Raw genomic sequence first — 17,333 nt, 5'->3', positions numbered from 1 at the left:
ATCTGAAATTCAGAAGAAATTCCAAGAGGAGTTCATGAAGGAATTTCTACAGAATTGCAGGGGGAATTCTAGTAGGAATTCCATGAGGAAATTTTTAAAGGAATTCCAGGAGAAATTCCTGGAAGAATTTTTGGAAAAATTTCTGGAGGAATTCCTACGGGAATGGCTGGAGGAATTCCGGAAGGAATTCCTGTAGGAATTCAGGAAGGAATTCCAGGAGAAATTCCGGAAGAGAAATTCCGGAAGGAATTCATGGAGAAATTCCAGAAGGAATTCAAGGAGGAATTGCGAGAGGAAATCCTGAAAGAATTTCAGAAGGAAATTCTGGAGGAATTCGAGGAAGAAATCATGGAGGAATTGCAGCAGGAATTTCAAGACGAACTACAGAAGGAATTCCAAGACGAATTTCAGGTGGAATTCCGAGAGAAATTACAAGAAGAATTTCAAAAGGAATTCCAGGAAGAAGACGAATTCCAGCAGGAATTCCAGGAGGAACTCCATGAGGAATTCAATGAGGAAATCCAGGAGGAATTCCAAGGGGAACTCCAGGAGGAATTCCAAAAGGAATCCTAGGTGGAGTTCAAGAAGGAATTTCAAGAGGGTTTCCAGAAGGAATTCATAAAGGAATTCCAAAAGGAATTTCAAGAGGAATTCCCAATGGATTTCCAGGAAGAATTGCAAGAGGAATTCCAGAAGGATTTCCAGGAGGAATTTCATAAGGAATTCCAGGACAAATTCCATAAGGAATTCCAAAAAAGAATTCCAGGAAGAATTTCCAGAAATTCTAGAGGGAATTTCAGGAAAAATTTCAAAGGGTTTTCCAGGAGAAATTCCAGGAGAAATAGCATATGGAATTACATGAGGTATTCCAAAAGAAAATCCGGAGGGAATTCTAAGAGGAATTCCAGAAGGAATTCCAGAAGGAATTCCAACAAAAATTCCAGGAGGGATGCCAGTGAGAATTTCTCAAGAAAATAAAGGAGAAATTCTATGAATAACTACAAGAGGATTATTGGGTAAATTCCAGGAGAAATTCCGGGTTGAATTTGACAAAAGCAATCCGGGTTAAATTTGCAGGAGCAATTCCAGGAAGAATACCAGAAAAAATAATCCAGGAGGAATTCCAAAAGCAATCAAGTAGGAAATTTAGAAAGAAATCCAAAAGAAATTCTTAGACGAACTTCAGAAGGATTTCAGAAGAGATTCCTGAAGAAATACCAAAACAAATTTCAGGAGGAATTCCAGGAGGAATTCCAGGAGGAATTCCAAAAGGAATTCCAGGAGGAATTCCAGGAGGAATTCCAGGAGGAATTCCAAGAGGAATTCCAGGAGGAATTCCAAGAGGAATTCCGGGAGGAATTCCAAGAGGAATTCCGGGAGGAATTCCAAGAGGAATTCCGGGAGGAATTCCAAGAGGAATTCCTGGAGGAATTCCAAGAGGAATTCCGGGAGGAATTCCAAGAAGAATTCCGGGAGGAATTCCAAGAAGAATTCCGGGAGGAATTCCAAGAAGAATTCCGGGAGGAATTCCAAGAAGAATTCCGGGAGGAATTCCAAGAAGAATTCCGGGAGGAATTCCAAGAAGAATTCCGGGAGAAATTCCAAGAAGAATTCCGGGAGGAATTCCAAGAAGAATTCCGGGAGGAATTCCAAGAAGAATTCCGGGAGGAATTCCAAGAAGAATTCCGGGAGGAATTCCAAGAAGAATTCCGGGAGGAATTCCAAGAAGAATTCCGGGAGGAATTCCAAGAAGAATTCCGGGAGGAATTCCAAGAAGAATTCCGGGAGGAATTCCAGGAGGAATTCCAGAAGGAATTCCAGGAGGAATTCCAGAAGGAATTCCAGGAGGAATTCCAGAAAGGATTCCAGGAGGAATTCCGAGAGGGATTCCAGGAGAAATTCCAGGAGGAATTCCAGGAGGAATTCCAGGAGGAATTCCAGGAGGAATTCCAGGAGGAATTCCAGGAGGAATTCCAGGAGGAATTCCAGGAGGAATTCCAGGAGGAATTCCAGGAGGAATTCCAGGAGGAATTCCAGGAGGAATTCCAGGAGGAATTCCAGGAGGAATTCCAGAAGGAATTCCAGAAGGAATTCCAGGAGGAATTCCAGAAGGAATTCCAGGAGGAATTCCAGAAGGAATTCCAGGAGGAATTCCAGGAGGAATTCCAGGAGGAATTCCAGGAGGAATTCCAGGAGGAATTCCAGGAGGAATTCCAGGAGGAATTCCAGGAGGAATTCCAGGAGGAATTCCAGGAGGAATTCCAGGAGGAATTCCAGGAGGAATTCCAGGAGGAATTCCAGGAGGAATTCCAGGAGGAATTCCAGGAGGAATTCCAGGAGGAATTCCAGGAGGAATTCCAGGAGGAATTCCAGGAGGAATTCCAGGAGGAATTCCAGGAGGAATTCCAGGAGGAATTCCAGGAGGAATTCCAGGAGGAATTCCAGGAGGAATTCCTGGAGGAATTCCAGGAGGAATTCCTGGAGGAATTCCAGGAGGAATTCCAGGAGGAATTCCAGGAGGAATTCCAGGAGGAATTCCAGGAGGAATTCCAGGAGGAATTCCAGGAGGAATTCCAGGAGGAATTCCAGGAGGAATTCCAGGAGGAATTCCAGGAGGAATTCCAGGAGGAATTCCAGGAGGAATTCCAGGAGGAATTCCAGGAGGAATTCCAGGAGGAATTCCAGGAGGAATTCCAGGAGGAATTCCAGGAGGAATTCCAGGAGGAATTCCAGGAGGAATTCCAGGAGGAATTCCAGGAGGAATTCCAGGGGGAATTCCAGGAGGAATTCCAGGAGGAATTCCAGGAGGAATTCCAGGAGGAATTCCAGGAGGAATTCAAGGAGGAATTCCAGGAGGAATTCCAGGAGGAATTCCAGGAGGAATTCCAGGCGGAATTCCAGGAGGAATTCCAGGCGGAATTCCAGGAGGAATTGCAGGAGGAATTCCAGGAGGAATTCCAGAAGGAATTTCAGGTGGAATTCCAGAAGGAATTCCAGGAGGAATTCCAGAAGGAATTCCAGAAGGAATTCCAGAAGGAATTCCAGTAGAAACACCAAGAGGAATTCCAGAAAGAAATGCAGAAGGAATTCGAGGAGGAATTCCAGGAGGAATTCCAGGAGGAATTCCAGGCGGAATTCCAGGAGGAATTCCAGGAGGAATTCCAGGAGGAATTCCAGGAGGAATTCCAGGAGGAATTCCAGGAGGAATTCCAGGGGGAATTCCAGGAGGAATTCCAGGAGGAATTCCAGGAGGAATTCCAGGAGGAATTCCAGGAGGAATTCAAGGAGGAATTCCAGGAGGAATTCCAGGAGGAATTCCAGGAGGAATTCCAGGCGGAATTCCAGGAGGAATTCCAGGCGGAATTCCAGGAGGAATTGCAGGAGGAATTCCAGGAGGAATTCCAGAAGGAATTTCAGGTGGAATTCCAGAAGGAATTCCAGGAGGAATTCCAGAAGGAATTCCAGTAGAAACACCAAGAGGAATTCCAGAAAGAAATGCAGAAGGAATTCGAGGAGGAATTCCAGGAGGAATTCCAGGAGGAATTCCAGGCGGAATTCCAGGAGGAATTCCAGGTGGAATTCCAGGAGGAATTCCAGGAGGAATTCCAGGAGGAATTCCAGGAGGAATTCCAGAAGGAATTCCAGGCGGAATTCCAGGAGGAATTCCAGGCGGTATTCCAGGAGGAATTCCAGGCGGAATTCCAGGAGGAATTCCAGGCGGAATTCCAGGAGGAATTCCAGGCTGAATTCCAGGAGGAATTCCAGGCGGAATTCCAGGAGGAATTCCAGGCGGAATTCCAGGAGGAATTCCAGGCGGAATTCCAGGAGGAATTCCAGGCGGAATTCCAGGAGGAATTCCAGGCGGAATTCCAGGAGGAATTCCAGGCGGAATTCCAGGAGGAATTCCAGGCGGAATTCCAGGAGGAATTCCAGGCGGAATTCCAGGAGGAATTCCAGGCGGAATTCCAGGAGGAATTCCAGGCGGAATTCCAGGAGGAATTCCAGGCGGAATTCCAGGAGGAATTCCAGGAGGTCCAGGAGGAATTCCAGGAGGAATTCCAGGAGGAATTCCAGGAGGAATTCCAGGAGGAATTCCAGGAGGAATTCCAGGAGGAATTCCAGGAGGAATTCCAGGAGGAATTCCAGGAGGAATTCCAGGAGGAATTCCAGGAGGAATTCCAGGAGGAATTCCAGGAGGAATTCCAGGAGGAATTCCAGGAGGAATTCCAGGAGGAATTCCAGGAGGAATTCCAGGAGGAATTCCAGGAGGAATTCCAGGAGGAATTCCAGGAGGAATTCCAGGAGGAATTCCAGGAGGAATTCCAGGAGGAATTCCAGGAGGAATTCCAGGAGGAATTCCAGGAGGAATTCCAGGAGGAATTCCAGGAGGAATTCCAGGAGGAATTCCAGGAGGAATTCCAGGAGGAATTCCAGGAGGAATTCCAGGAGGAATTCCAGGCGGAATTCCAGGAGGAATTCCAAGCGGAATTCCAGGAGGAATTCCAGGCGGAATTCCAGGAGGAATTCCAGGAGGAATTCCAGGAGGAGTTCCAGGAGGAATTCCAGGAGGAATTCCAGAAGGAATTTCAGGTGGAATTCCAGAAGGAATTCCAGGAGAAACACCAAGAGGAATTCCAGTAGAAACACCAAGAGGAATTCCAGAAAGAAATGCAGAAGGAATTCGAGGAGATATTTCAGATAGAATTTTAGGAGGATTTCAAGGAGGAATTCCAAGCGGAATTCCAGGAGGAATTCCAGATGAAATTCCAGGAGGAATACCAGGAGGAATTCCAGAAGAAATTTCAGGTGGGATTCCAGGAGGAATTCCAGGTGGAATTCCAGGAGGAGTTCCAGGTGGAATTCCAGGAGGATTTCCAGGAGGAATTCAAGGAGGAATTCCAGGAGGAATTCTAGGATGGATTCCAGGAGAAATTTCGGGAGGAATTCCAGAAGGAATTGCAGAAGGGATTCGAGAAGATATTTCAGATAGAATTTCAGGAGGATTTCCAAAAGGAATTCCAGGACAGGAGAAGTTCTATAAGGCTTACCAGATGGGATTCCAGAAGGAATTTCAGAAGAACTTCCAGGAGGAATTCCAAAAGTAATAACAGGAGGAATTCCAGGGGATATTCCAAAAGGAATTCCAGGAGAAACTTCAGAATTAATTCCAGGATGTATTCCACAAGGAATTACAGGAGAAATTTCAAAGTGTAATTCCATTAGGAATTCTTGAAGGATGTCCTTGAAGAATTCCCAAAGGAAGTCAAGTAGGAATTCCAGGATGAATTCCAGAAGGAATTGCAGAAGGAATTCGAGGACATATTTCAGATAGAATTTCAGGAGGAATTCCTGAAGGAATTGCAGGAATAATTCCAAGAGGAATTTCAGCATGAACATTGGGCGAAATGTCATGAAATACTTTCAGATATTTCTGGAAGAATTTCCGGATTAAGTGGAGGAGTATATCAAGTGGGTATTCGAAGCGGATTTCCAGGAGGAGTTTTAGGTGAAATACGAGGAGGAATTCCAGAGTGAGTTCCATTAGTAATTCCAAGAAGAAATCTAAAAATAATTCTTGGAAGTAATTTTTGGAATAATTTTAGGAATAGCTTGAGAAGGGATTTCTGGAGAGATTTTTGAACTTCCTGAAGACATTTTAAGAGAAATATCGGTGGTTGTTTCTGAAGCGATTTTTTGGAAAAACCAGAAGGAAGCTTTAGAAATATTCTGGAAATAGTATTTTTGCAGACAAATTTTAACCTTTTTTATGATGAAGAAATTTTCCAATGCATTGCTGAATTAGATAATAGAGAAATTGGCTACAAACATTACTGAAGATTTTTTTTAATTCATGTACAAATGGTTAAAATTTAAAAAAATAGTTAAAATTATAAAAAAAAAACAATCCCATATTACTGTAGTTTACAGAAGAAAAATTAAAAAATGAAACTTTCAAGGAAAAACTATAAAAGGACGAGAAGATTCCCTTTAGTTGCACTACTTTGCTTATCTTCGAACCGATAATCCTATTTCGTCTGCGACTTACAGACTTCTTCAGTTTCGAGAGCTCGACAAGAAAGTTAAGACATTCCTGGAAGAATTTCTGGAGAAATTGCCAATGAAGAAATTCAAGAAATTGCTGGAGAAATTCATTGAGAAATTTTTAAACGATTGCCTACAAAAAAATGTTATGTAACTAATACATAATGCTACAAAGCTTTCAATTTGATCTGTGGTAAACGTTTTTGAAGCATCTCAGATGTGACACTTGCAGATAACGATTTGATAAAATTATGGACTTATTCTTGGAAATATTCCTGGTAACACTCCTAATAACTAAACTGTTTCTTGGAAAAACCTTGTTGTCAAAGTTGCTCAACAAATCCTTGCCAAAAAAATTTCTGTCCTGATTAATGAAATCATTCCTAAAAATTTCTAGAGACAGACCTTAAGGAATACATGAAGAAATTTCAAAGAGGATTGATTTTTTGCCGAAATTTATAAATAAGCTCCTGGAAGTCATGAAATTCATGAAAAATCTTGTAGAAATTCTTGACAAAAATCTAAGCTGCATTTTTTGACAAATTCTTGGAAAAATCCAGGAATCTCAAAATTTGTCATTTCGGTATTTGTTGAGTATTAACAAGATAAACATATGAAGAAACCCCTGGACAACTTTTGGAGATATATAGTTTTTTTTTGGTGTTTTCGGAAAAAAAATGATGGAGGAATTTCTGGGATAATTTTCAGAGAAGTTCATGGAAAGCTTTCCGAAGAATTTCCTAGAATTAGGAAACATTTCTGAAGGATTTTCATTCAGAAACCATCTAATGATTTTGTTTTTTTCTGAGAGATTCTTAGGAAAAATTCCTGAGTTAACTCGTGAGCAAATTCCTAGACAACTACTGTGGATATTTGTGGAAACATTTTCCTAAGAAACTTCAAGAAAAAAATTAAAGGACTTTTTTCGTTTCACTTAAAAAGTTTGAAGAATTTGTGGAGGCACAGCACGCACACCATCTTAATAAATAAAAAAGCGCGTGGGTTGTAAGCCCACAAATGCTTACCAACCCCTGTTAATCGTAACCAAAGCAACGGAGAAACAAGAGAGTTTTCTCCCCGCAATAAATAAATATCTCACCAATCTAGGGCGAAAAATCGCTAAAGAGATTTTCATCGTTGATAAACATCAACGAGGAGCTCTGCTGCAATCAATCGTCATCGTCATCGTACTCCGCACCACCCAGCATGTACACCGTCATCAGCCAGCGAGTGACAACAATCATCGTCACTGTAAAAGAATTTCTACTGTGTGTGGTGGAAGACAAATTACTCGTCCCAAGCTCCCTCGAGCTCCGGTCCAACTTTGTCAAGGTTGCTACTACCAAAAAGTTCTCTCCCCGTTTGCGAGTAGAACGTAGAACCGTTTCCGGACCAACCAACCGTCGTCGTCGGTCCGGCATGACTGTGCATAAATGATAACGTGGATCGTTATCCTTTCATTGCGCTCGCTGTGCGTTATCTGGCTCCAAGCTCCAAGCTCTCGGGATGGCTCCACGCCGTCTCTCTAATGGCACCCCTAATGATAAATCGATTACGGGCAATCAATTGCAAGCTTTTTCGCTGGGGGTTCGTCCTCGTTTTGTTCGGGTCGCGCTTTCACCAGTTGGCAGTTTATTATCCTCCTTTCTCGGGTGAGATTCTTTGCTGTGGTTTGTTTGCGTTTGATCAAAGGGCAGGAAGGTTGGGACCACGGGCGCCATTTGAGGTGAACTATGAAGATTGGATTTTGATGGTGGTTGTCGCCGGTTTGCGGGCTTATTATGGCTATTTGTCGGGACTGCTTCCGGTGATAAAAATGAAATCTAAAAGAACTGAATTTTGATGCAACTAAACAGTAAAATATTTTTCTTTTGCTTTCATATAGTCAGGCAATGCATGCATGCTTACTTTTTCTTTCTGCGATTATTTTACACACTTGAACATCAGCTTTATGTTTCATGAGTAATTCCACTGGTTCAGGTTGAAAGGATACTTTTTTTTTATTCTTAATCACTTAACCTAATTTACAGCTCTATTGTCCACTGGGGCACTACGTGAGCAATTTCAATTGACAGCTGCACTTACATTTTGTACAGTGCCTAGATTCCATTCTAGTTTATCGAACTGGTTGCCTTTCTGCTGCTTTCACTTTTTCTACTTTATACCTAGTAGAATGATGAGCACAATGATGATGATGGATGGCAGTTGTAGTTGTTCCTTTCCAGTCCGATTGGGGGTCCATTATGAGTAGCAGTTCGCCGATGTCCAGGTATCCGGGTTCGTTTGAGCCATGGGGCTCAGAAGAGGGTCAGTGTCAGTTGCTCTCGGGGGAAAAGCAACTGACGAAAAATTGCAAGTGCCGGGGCTGGGAATCAAACCCATGACCATCCGCATATGAAGCGAACGTGTGACCAACTACGCCACGGGCCCCGGCCAAAAAGGATACTTATATGCTTTGGGAATAAGTTTTAATGGATAATAAAACAATTTTGTTTGATCAAAGATTATTTAGAGGAAAACCGGAAGACCGATTTCCTTCTAGAGTTTTCCCTAAAACCCTTCTGGAATTTCTCTTGAAATTTCTTCTAGTATTACTCCTAGAATTTCTTCTGGAATTCTGCTGAAATCACTTCTTCAATTCCACCAAAAATAACATCAGGAGATGCTCTTTGAAATCCTTCTGGAATTCCTTCTGGAATTCCTTCTGGAATTCCTTCTGGAATTCCATCTGGAATTCCTTCTGGAATTCCCTCCGGAATTCCTTCTGGAATTCCTTCTGGAATTCTTTCTGGAATTCCCTCTGGAATTCCTTCTGCAATTCCCTCTGGAATTCCTTCTGAAATTCCCTTTGGAATTCCTTCTAGAATTCCTCCTAAAATACCTTCTGGAATTCCTCCTGATATTCCTTCTGGAATTCCCTCTGGAATTCCTTCTGGAATTCCATCTGGAATTCCTTCTGGAATTCCATCTGGAATTCCTTCTGGAATTCCTTCTGGAATTCCATCTGGAATTCCTTCTGGAATTCCTTCTGGAATTCCCTCTGGAATTCCTTCTGGAATTCCCTCTGGAATTCCTTCTGGAATTCCTTCTGGAATTCCTTCAGGAATTCTCCTGGGATTCCTTCTGGAATTCCCTCTGGAATTCCTTCTGGAATTCCCTCTGGAATTCCTTCTGGAATTTCCTCTGGAATTCCTTCTGGAATTCCCTCTGGAATTCCTTCTGGAATTCCCTCTGGAATTCCTTCTGGAATTCCCTCTGGAATTCCTTCTGGAATTCCCTCTGGAATTCCTTCTGGAATTCCCTCTGGAATTCCTTCTGGAATTCCCTCTGGAATTCCTTCTGGAATTCCCTCTGGAATTCCTTCAGGAATTCTCCTGGGATTCCTTCTGGAATTCCCTCTGGAATTCCTTCTGGTATTCCTCCTGGAATTCCTTCTGGAATTCCTCCTTGAATTCCTTCTGGAATTTCTTCCTGGAATTCCTTCCGGAATTCCTCCTGGAATTCCTTCTGGAATTTCTTCTGGAATTCCTCCTGGAATTCCTTCTGGAATTCCTCCTGGAATTCCTTCTGGAATTCCTCCTGGAATTCCTTCTGGAATTCCTCCTGGAATTCCTTCTGGAATTCCTCCTGGAATTCCTTCTGGAATTCCTCCTGGAATTCCTTCTGGAATTCCTCCTGGAATTCCTTCTGGAATTCCTCCTGGAATTCCTTCTGGAATTCCTCCTGGAATTCCTTCTGGAATTCCTCCTGGAATTCCTCCTGGAATTCCTCTTGGAATTCCTTCTGGAATTCCTCCAAGAATTCCTTCTGGAATTCCTCCAAGAATTCCTTCTGGAATTCCTTCTGGAAATCCCTCTGGAATTCCTTTTGCAATTTCCTCTGGAATTCTTTCTGCAATTCCCTCTGGAATTCCTTCTGGAATTCCCTCTGGAATTCCTTCTGGAATTCCCTCTGGAATTCCTTCTGGAATTCCCTCTGGAATTCCTTCTAGAATTCCTCCTGAAATACATTCTGGAATTTCTCCTGATATTCCTTCTGGAATTCCTTCTGGAATTCCCTCTGGAATTCCTTCTGGAATTCCTTCTGGAATTCCTCCTGGAATTCCTTCTGGAATTCCTTCTGGAATTCCCTCTGGAATTCCTTCTGGAATTCCCTCCGGAATTCCTTCTGGAATTCCCTCCGGAATTCCTTCTGGAATTCCCTCCGGAATTCCTTCTGGAATTCCCTACGGAATTCCTTCTGGAATTCCCTCCGGAATTCCTTCTGGAATTCCCTCCGGAATTCCTTCTGGAATTCCCTCCGGAATTCCTTCTGGAAATCCCTCCGGAATTCCTTCTGGAATTCCCTCTGGAATTCCTGCTAGAATTCCTCCTAAAATACCTTCTGGAATTCCTCCTGATATTCCTTCTGAAATTCCTTCTGGAATTCCCTCCGGAATTCCTTCTGGAATTCCCTCTGGAATTCCTTCTGGAATTCCTTCTGGAATTCCTTCTGGAATTTCCTCTGGAATTCCTTCTGGAATTCCCTCTGGAATTGCTTCTGGAATTCCTTCTGGAATTCCTTCAGGAATTCTCCTGGGATTCCTTCTGGAATTCCTTCTGGAATTCCCTCTGGAATTCCTTCTGGAATTCCCTCTGGAATTCCTTCTGGAATTCCCTCTGGAATTCCTTCTGGAATTCCCTCTGGAATTCCTTCTGAAATTCCCTCTGGAATTCCCTCTGGAATTCCTTCTGGAATTCCCTCTGGAATTCCTTCTGGAATTCCCTCTGGAATTCCTTCTGGAATTCCCTCTGGAATTCCTTCTGGAATTCCCTCTGGAATTCCTTCTGGTATTCCTCCTGGAATTCATTCTGGAATTCCTCCTGGAATTCCTTCTGGAATTGCTCCTGGAATTCCTTCTGGAATTGCTCCTGGAATTCCTTCTGGAATTCCTCCTGGAATTCCTTCTGGAATTCCTCCTGGAATTCCTTCTGGAATTCCTCCTGGAATTCCTTCTGGAATTCCTCCTGGAATTCCTTCTGGAATTCCTCCTGGAATTCCTTCTGGAATTCCTCCTGGAATTCCTTCTGGAATTCCTCCTGGAATTCCTTCTGGAATTCCTCCTGGAATTCCTTCTGGAATTCCTCCTGGAATTCCTTCTGGAATTCCTCCTGGAATTCCTTCTGGAATTCCTCCTGGAATTCCTTCTGGAATTCCTCCTGGAATTCCTTCTGGAATTCCTCCTGGAATTCCTTCTGGAATTCCTCCTGGAATTCCTTCTGGAATTCCTCCTGGAATTTCTCCTGGAATTCCTTCTGGAATTCCTCCTAGAATTCCTTCTGGAATTCCTCCTGGAATTCCTTCTGGAATTCCTCCTGGAATTCCTTCTGGAATTCCTCCTGGAATTCCTTCTGGAATTCCTCCTGGAATTCCTTCTGGAATTCCTCCTGGAATTCCTTCTGGAATTCCTCCTGGAATTCCTTCTGGAATTCCTCCTGGAATTCCTTCTGGTATTCCTCCTGGAATTCCTTCTGGTATTCCTCCTGGAATTCCTTCTGGTATTCCTCCTGGAATTCCTTCTAGAATTCCTCCTGGAATTCCTTCTGGAATTCCTCCTGGAATTCCTTCTGGAATTCCTCCTGGAATTCCTTCTGGAATTCCTCCTGGAATTCCTTCTGGAATTCCTCCTGGAATTTCTTCTGGAAATCCTCCTGGAATTTCTTCTGGAAATCCTCCTGGAATTCCTTCTGGAATTCCTCCTGGAATTCCTTCTGGAATTCCTCCTGGAATTCCTTCTGGAATTCCTCCTGGAATTCCTTCTGGAATTTTTCCTGGAATTCCTTCTGGAATTCCTCCTGGAATTCCTTCTGGAATTCTTCCTGGAATTCCTTCTGGAATTCCTTCTAGAATTCCTCCTGGAATTCCTTCTGGAATTCCTTCTGGAATTTCTTCTGGAATTCTTCCTGGAATTCCTTCTGGAATTCCTCCTGGAATTCCTTCTGGAATTCCTCCTGGAATTCCTCCTGGAATTTCTTCTGGAATTCCTCCAGGAATTCCTTCTGGAATTCCTCCTGGAATTCCTTCTGGAATTCCTCCTGGAATTCCTTCTGGAATTCCCTCTGGAATTCCTTCTGGAATTCCTTCTGGAATTCCCTCTGGAATTCCTTCTGGAATTCCCTCTAGAATTCCTTCTGGAATTCCCTCTGAAATTCCTTCTAGAATTCCCTCTAGAATTCCTCCTGGAATTCCTTCTGGAGTTCCTCCTGGAATTCCTTGAGCATTTTGCTCAAGTACTGAGCATGAGCATAAGCATAGATGACCGCACAATTCGTAGTTGCTACTCCGTGATTGCCAGAGCAATCAAAATTGCACAAGGAATCAATGAATAGGGCTTGGGACTAGCTTACTATTCTCAATGTGCACAGTTCGAGAACTCACAATTTTAATTATGTCAATAACGGTGCTGGCCACGTCCTTACGGTCATCGAGGAGGGAAGGGAATGTTAGTAAGACAACCGTTGTTATAGACGGGGAATCCCAGTGCCTCCACGATTGTCTTGGGAAGAAATTTTTGTTAGTAGGGTAGAGTACATTGTTATTCTAGGAGTTACCTATGGATGGTGATGTGATCTGATCAATAAACACTAAGTTTCGCGCACAACCGGCCACTTTTCCATACGAAAACATGTCTAATAAATAAAATTCTGTCACGCGTCTCCACCTAATTAGGGAGCAGAAGCTTTAAGCCCATTCCACGCAGAAATGAACTGAACGCGAAAAAGGACAAACCAATTATCCAAACCACATGCATTCACAACAAGAACAACACAATACTCAATTTTTAATTTTGCTCATGTACTGTTCAAAAACAAAGAAAAACTTTTTTGCTCATCGCATGTGTATCTCCGAGGGGCCTCCACGTCCGCTCCGGCCCCAGCCCGCCACAATCCTTAATCCGGCCCTGAAGATATGCAAAGGTTTATGCAACTGCCATTTGTGCATATCCCAAGACTGCGCAAGTGCTGGTAATGCGCAATGACTGCTGGTATTCCACAAGAAATTCCTAAGGGAATCCTTGGAGAAATAACAGAAGCGATTTGTAAAGGAATGCTTGGAGAAACCTCTGGAGCAATCTCAGCAAGAATTTCTTGAGAAAACCTATCAGGCATTCCTCCAAAGATTTCTTAATGGATTCTTCCAAGAGTTCATATTGGCATTGCTCCCCGGATTCCTTCGGGAATTCCTCTAGGAATCCTGCAGACGTGCCTTCAGAGATTTTTCAAAAGATTCCTCCACAAATTTCTCATGTTTTCCCGAGATTACCGGCAGGATTTCCTCCAGGAATTTCTCTTGGAGTTTATCCAAAAACAATTGTAGGAAGAGCAATCCTACTTCTCAATGAATTCCTCCAGAAATTCAACCAGAGATTTTTGTTCCTATAATTCCTCTTCAGATTTCTTTGAGAAATTATGTTGAAATTGTTCTTGGAAAACTGCTGAAATTTCTCTAGGAATTCATGGAGGGAAGTCCTAATTCCTGCTGAAAATATTCCAGGAATCATCTGGAAATACTTGAGATATCCCAGCAAAAATGCTTGGAGGATCCTGATAAAAGTTCCTGAAGAAATCCCATACAAAATTCTGGTGGTATTCCGAGAGGAATGCTGAAATTCCTAAAGTAATAATCGGAGCCATTTGTGGGAAAATCCTTGGAGACATCCATGGAGGAAGCCCGGCAGAAATTCCTGGAGGAATTCCAAGAGGATTACTCAAAAGATGTCTGCAGAAATTTCTCTTTGAATTCATCTATGTTCCATGCCTGCTGGAGTTCTTCAAAAAATCATCTTAAGATTTTCTCCTGGCATTCCTCGAGGGAGACATCTTGAAGCTGTTCCAAAAATTCCTGCTATGATTATTTCAAAGATTTCTTTCGCTTGCTTCCCCCTCAAATGCCTGATACAATTCCTCTAAAAATCCTTGTTGAAATTGCTTCAAAGATTTCTGTCAGGTTTGTTTGCATGCCCCTTTAGATTCTTCCAAATGTTTCCTCCTCTTTCAGCTCACTATTTCTCGTGTTTATCATTGAGTGAGAAAAACAAAAAGCTGCCAAAGCTAGGGGCTGTAATTGCACAAGGTATTCAAAAAAAAAGTTTCTGCGGGAATCCTTGGATTCCTGATTTCTCCTAGGATTCTCGGTTCCTCTTGAAACGTTATTCCAGTATGAATAAAAGAAGCAGAAAGAAGTTTATTTCATCTCAAAGAACGATTTTGTCGAACACACAAAAATTCCCAAAAGTCACAAGACATTTCGTTGCAATTGTAAAGAAAAAAAAAACTATTTTGAGGAGTCGTGCAAAACTCTAAAATAAATAAAAACTTGCCGTGTGAATCAGTTAAACCAGTCCAAAACCCAACATTTCCTCCTCTTACTGGCTCCAAAGCAAAAACGTTGTGATATCGGATGCTGTGGTTGTGGCTGATCTCGTCCCTCCTACCTCATCTCTATTACTATTAGGTAGTTGTTTATGTGATGATATAGCTGACTGACTGAAATGCGTTTCGAATATCCTCAGCTGCGATGTGATTCACTAGCCGCGAAGCCGTGAGAGTTGCTCCGTTGCCGCCAGCCAGCCACCACCAATAGAAACGAGGATGATGCACGCGCGTAGGTGTGATGAACATTATAATTCGATATCCCCCCGAAAATAGACGAATAATATGTGCTGCTGCCGCTCCGCTGCTAGTCGTCATTTCAGCGAATTAATGTATACAAAATATCTCGCCTCTTTCGGAGGTTTCAGCGACTGACTTGGCGCTTGTGTGCGCCGTTATTAATCCCATCGACTGTTTCCACATGAAATAGCGCGAATGGTTGCAGGATTTCATCACACACAGGCTTAATCGCGCGCAAACTTCAGCTGAGCGTGAATTGACGATGATGATGATCGAGCTATGGCCGGTGGGAATTCAGGAGGAATGGGATTCTTGGGGAACCCCACGAATGATGAAATGTGCAAACATTTTGAAGGCCATGGCTAATTAAAAACATCACATATTTGGAATTTTATTTGAAACCAAATGATTGTAAATACCCAGGGATAACAAAAGTTTACAAAATAAAACGGAAGTAAACATCTTGTGCTGATTTCGAAATCGTGTTCTAAAAATTCGTAATGCTGCATCATATGAATTTCGGGCATCCTATCAAATAATTGTACAATCGATTATCTAAAAAAATCATAATTTTTTCACAAAGATTTCTTTTAGCGTTTTCTTTGTTTTTTTTGTCACGAACTGTAACAGAGATTCCTGCAGGAACCCAGGAACCTGAGTTAAATTTCGCAATAACATCAAATATCAAATATTTTCGAACGTTTACTATAAAAATTGGCCAATTATTGAACACTACACAAATCTTAAAAAGTTTTTGAATATCGTTTTTTAAATCGAACTTAGAGTTGATTTCTTCACCTCGGCTGAAGAGGCTTAACTATATGGTTGGGCCAGGCTTATCGGTTAAGCCGAGGTGTAGAAATTGAACCTTAGGTTATTCTCGCCTAATTTATACGGCTGATATAGAAACGTATACATGAATGCCACGACATTGCATCGATTTATTCTCAAAATTATAAAAGTAGCAATTTATAAAATTACAAAATTAGAAAATTAAAAACAATGTTTTAAAAATTTGAGTCGCTGAAGGCGGAAACAGCACAATTTTAAAAATTAAACTGTTACAAAATAAGCTTTGCTGGTAAACCAATAATGAGCATCAAGGTAGCACTATCTACATTGTTGAAACTTATCGGGATTATGCATCCATGATTGGATTGTTGAACACTGGCGTGCTCCAAACTGTTTTCATGACTGCTAGATTGTTTTTAGATTTCTGGGGCGTCCCAAGGGTTTTCAGGGGCGTCCCAAGTGTGTTCCAGGACATTTGCAGGGTGCTCCAGAGAGATTCAGGAGACTTCAGAAGTGTTCGTGGTGTTTTCACAGGGTTTTTGGTTTGTTCCAGGGGCTTTTAGGGGGTTGTGGATAGAGGGTCTTGCCCGGGATTTCCCGGGACAAATATCCCGGGATATCCCGGGATCTGAAAAATCCCGAATCCCGGGATATTTTCCCGAATTTCCCGGGATTTCCCGAAAATCAAAAAATGGCAATAATATGTTCTACTAGAACATATCTTTTCACTTTAAATCTTATTTATCAATGTTACCTTTTTTTCATCCAATTGTATACTATCTGACAGGTATAGTTTATTTTATTTCTACTTAAATCAGGATTTTTTTTATTAAAGTGTAGCTTGTTTATGTGGCGTTACATTACAATTATATCAGAACCTAATCAACAGGGAGAATATCGGAATGTGAAATTGAATTATTTATTTTGAGGCCTAACTAGACTGTTCTGGTAGTATTCCTGGAATTGATGGCCATGCTCATGGCCATGTTCAACAGAACGAATAAACTATTCTCACTTCTGCACTGCCCCCACTCGCATAACAGTCCCATCTTTGCTGGGATGCCTATTCATATGGGACAGTTATGCGAGTGGGGGCAGTGCAGGACTTTAATAATCTCTGGATTTTTTTTTTGCGGTTTCGTAAAGATATTTCCGATAGAATAAAGTCTAGGCAAAATTGTCTGCGGAACTCATTTGATTATTTTGGGCAAGAATCAATAAAGATAATGTTGACGAAATTTCTAAGACAATCTCAGGATTTATTTACAGGAAAAAAACAGCACACCGTTTTAAGATTTTCTGCAGAAATTTCTTCGATGGTTTATAGTGGAAACAGAGCAATGTGTATAATATTGTCGAGGTGAAAGCACAACCTAGCAGGGATATCACAACTTTCAGATGTTTAGAAGTTTTTCAGCACCTTAGAGAATCGTGCAATATCGAATTGAAAAAAAAAATGAGATTAGTGCAATAAAATCGAAGAATTTAATGTAATACTATAGAATAGGAATAATAAAAATATCTAAATTGTTGTAAAACCACCAAAAAATATGGATAGTTTGTAAGAGGTTGTTACATTGCCAAATGAATAAAAAAAGATCAATGGAGTTTCGGGATAGAAATGTTGGGATGGAAATCATTAGGAATTTTTGACAGAATTTATGGGATTTTTTAAAGATATTCATATCAATTTTACAAGAAGTTTGTTGAGAGGGTCTGCCTTGAATTACTCTGGATTTTTCTTCCACAGTTTCTTTAATATACTTCACCTAAACGGAATTCCAAAATTTAAACATGAATTTATTTCCAAATATAATTGAAATGATTCACACATTTGATTAAAAATGC

At 41.7% G+C, this 17,333-nt stretch overlaps 1 protein-coding gene and 1 pseudogene across 2 annotated transcripts in view; both read right to left on the bottom strand.

Moving 5' to 3' along the window:
* LOC109423344 (syndecan) overlaps nt 1-17,333 on the bottom strand; it is a 158,350-nt gene that overhangs the window by 89,822 nt on the left and 51,195 nt on the right. The window lies entirely within an intron of this gene.
* On the bottom strand, nt 1,934-4,258 carry LOC134288940 (basic proline-rich protein-like; annotated as a pseudogene).

This window comes from Aedes albopictus, chromosome 2 (assembly GCF_035046485.1).
Source record: "Aedes albopictus strain Foshan chromosome 2, AalbF5, whole genome shotgun sequence".
In the NCBI taxonomy this organism is placed as follows: Eukaryota; Metazoa; Arthropoda; class Insecta; order Diptera; family Culicidae; genus Aedes; species Aedes albopictus.
Note: the sequence above shows the minus strand (reverse complement) of the source record. Positions and strands in the feature narration are given on the sequence as shown.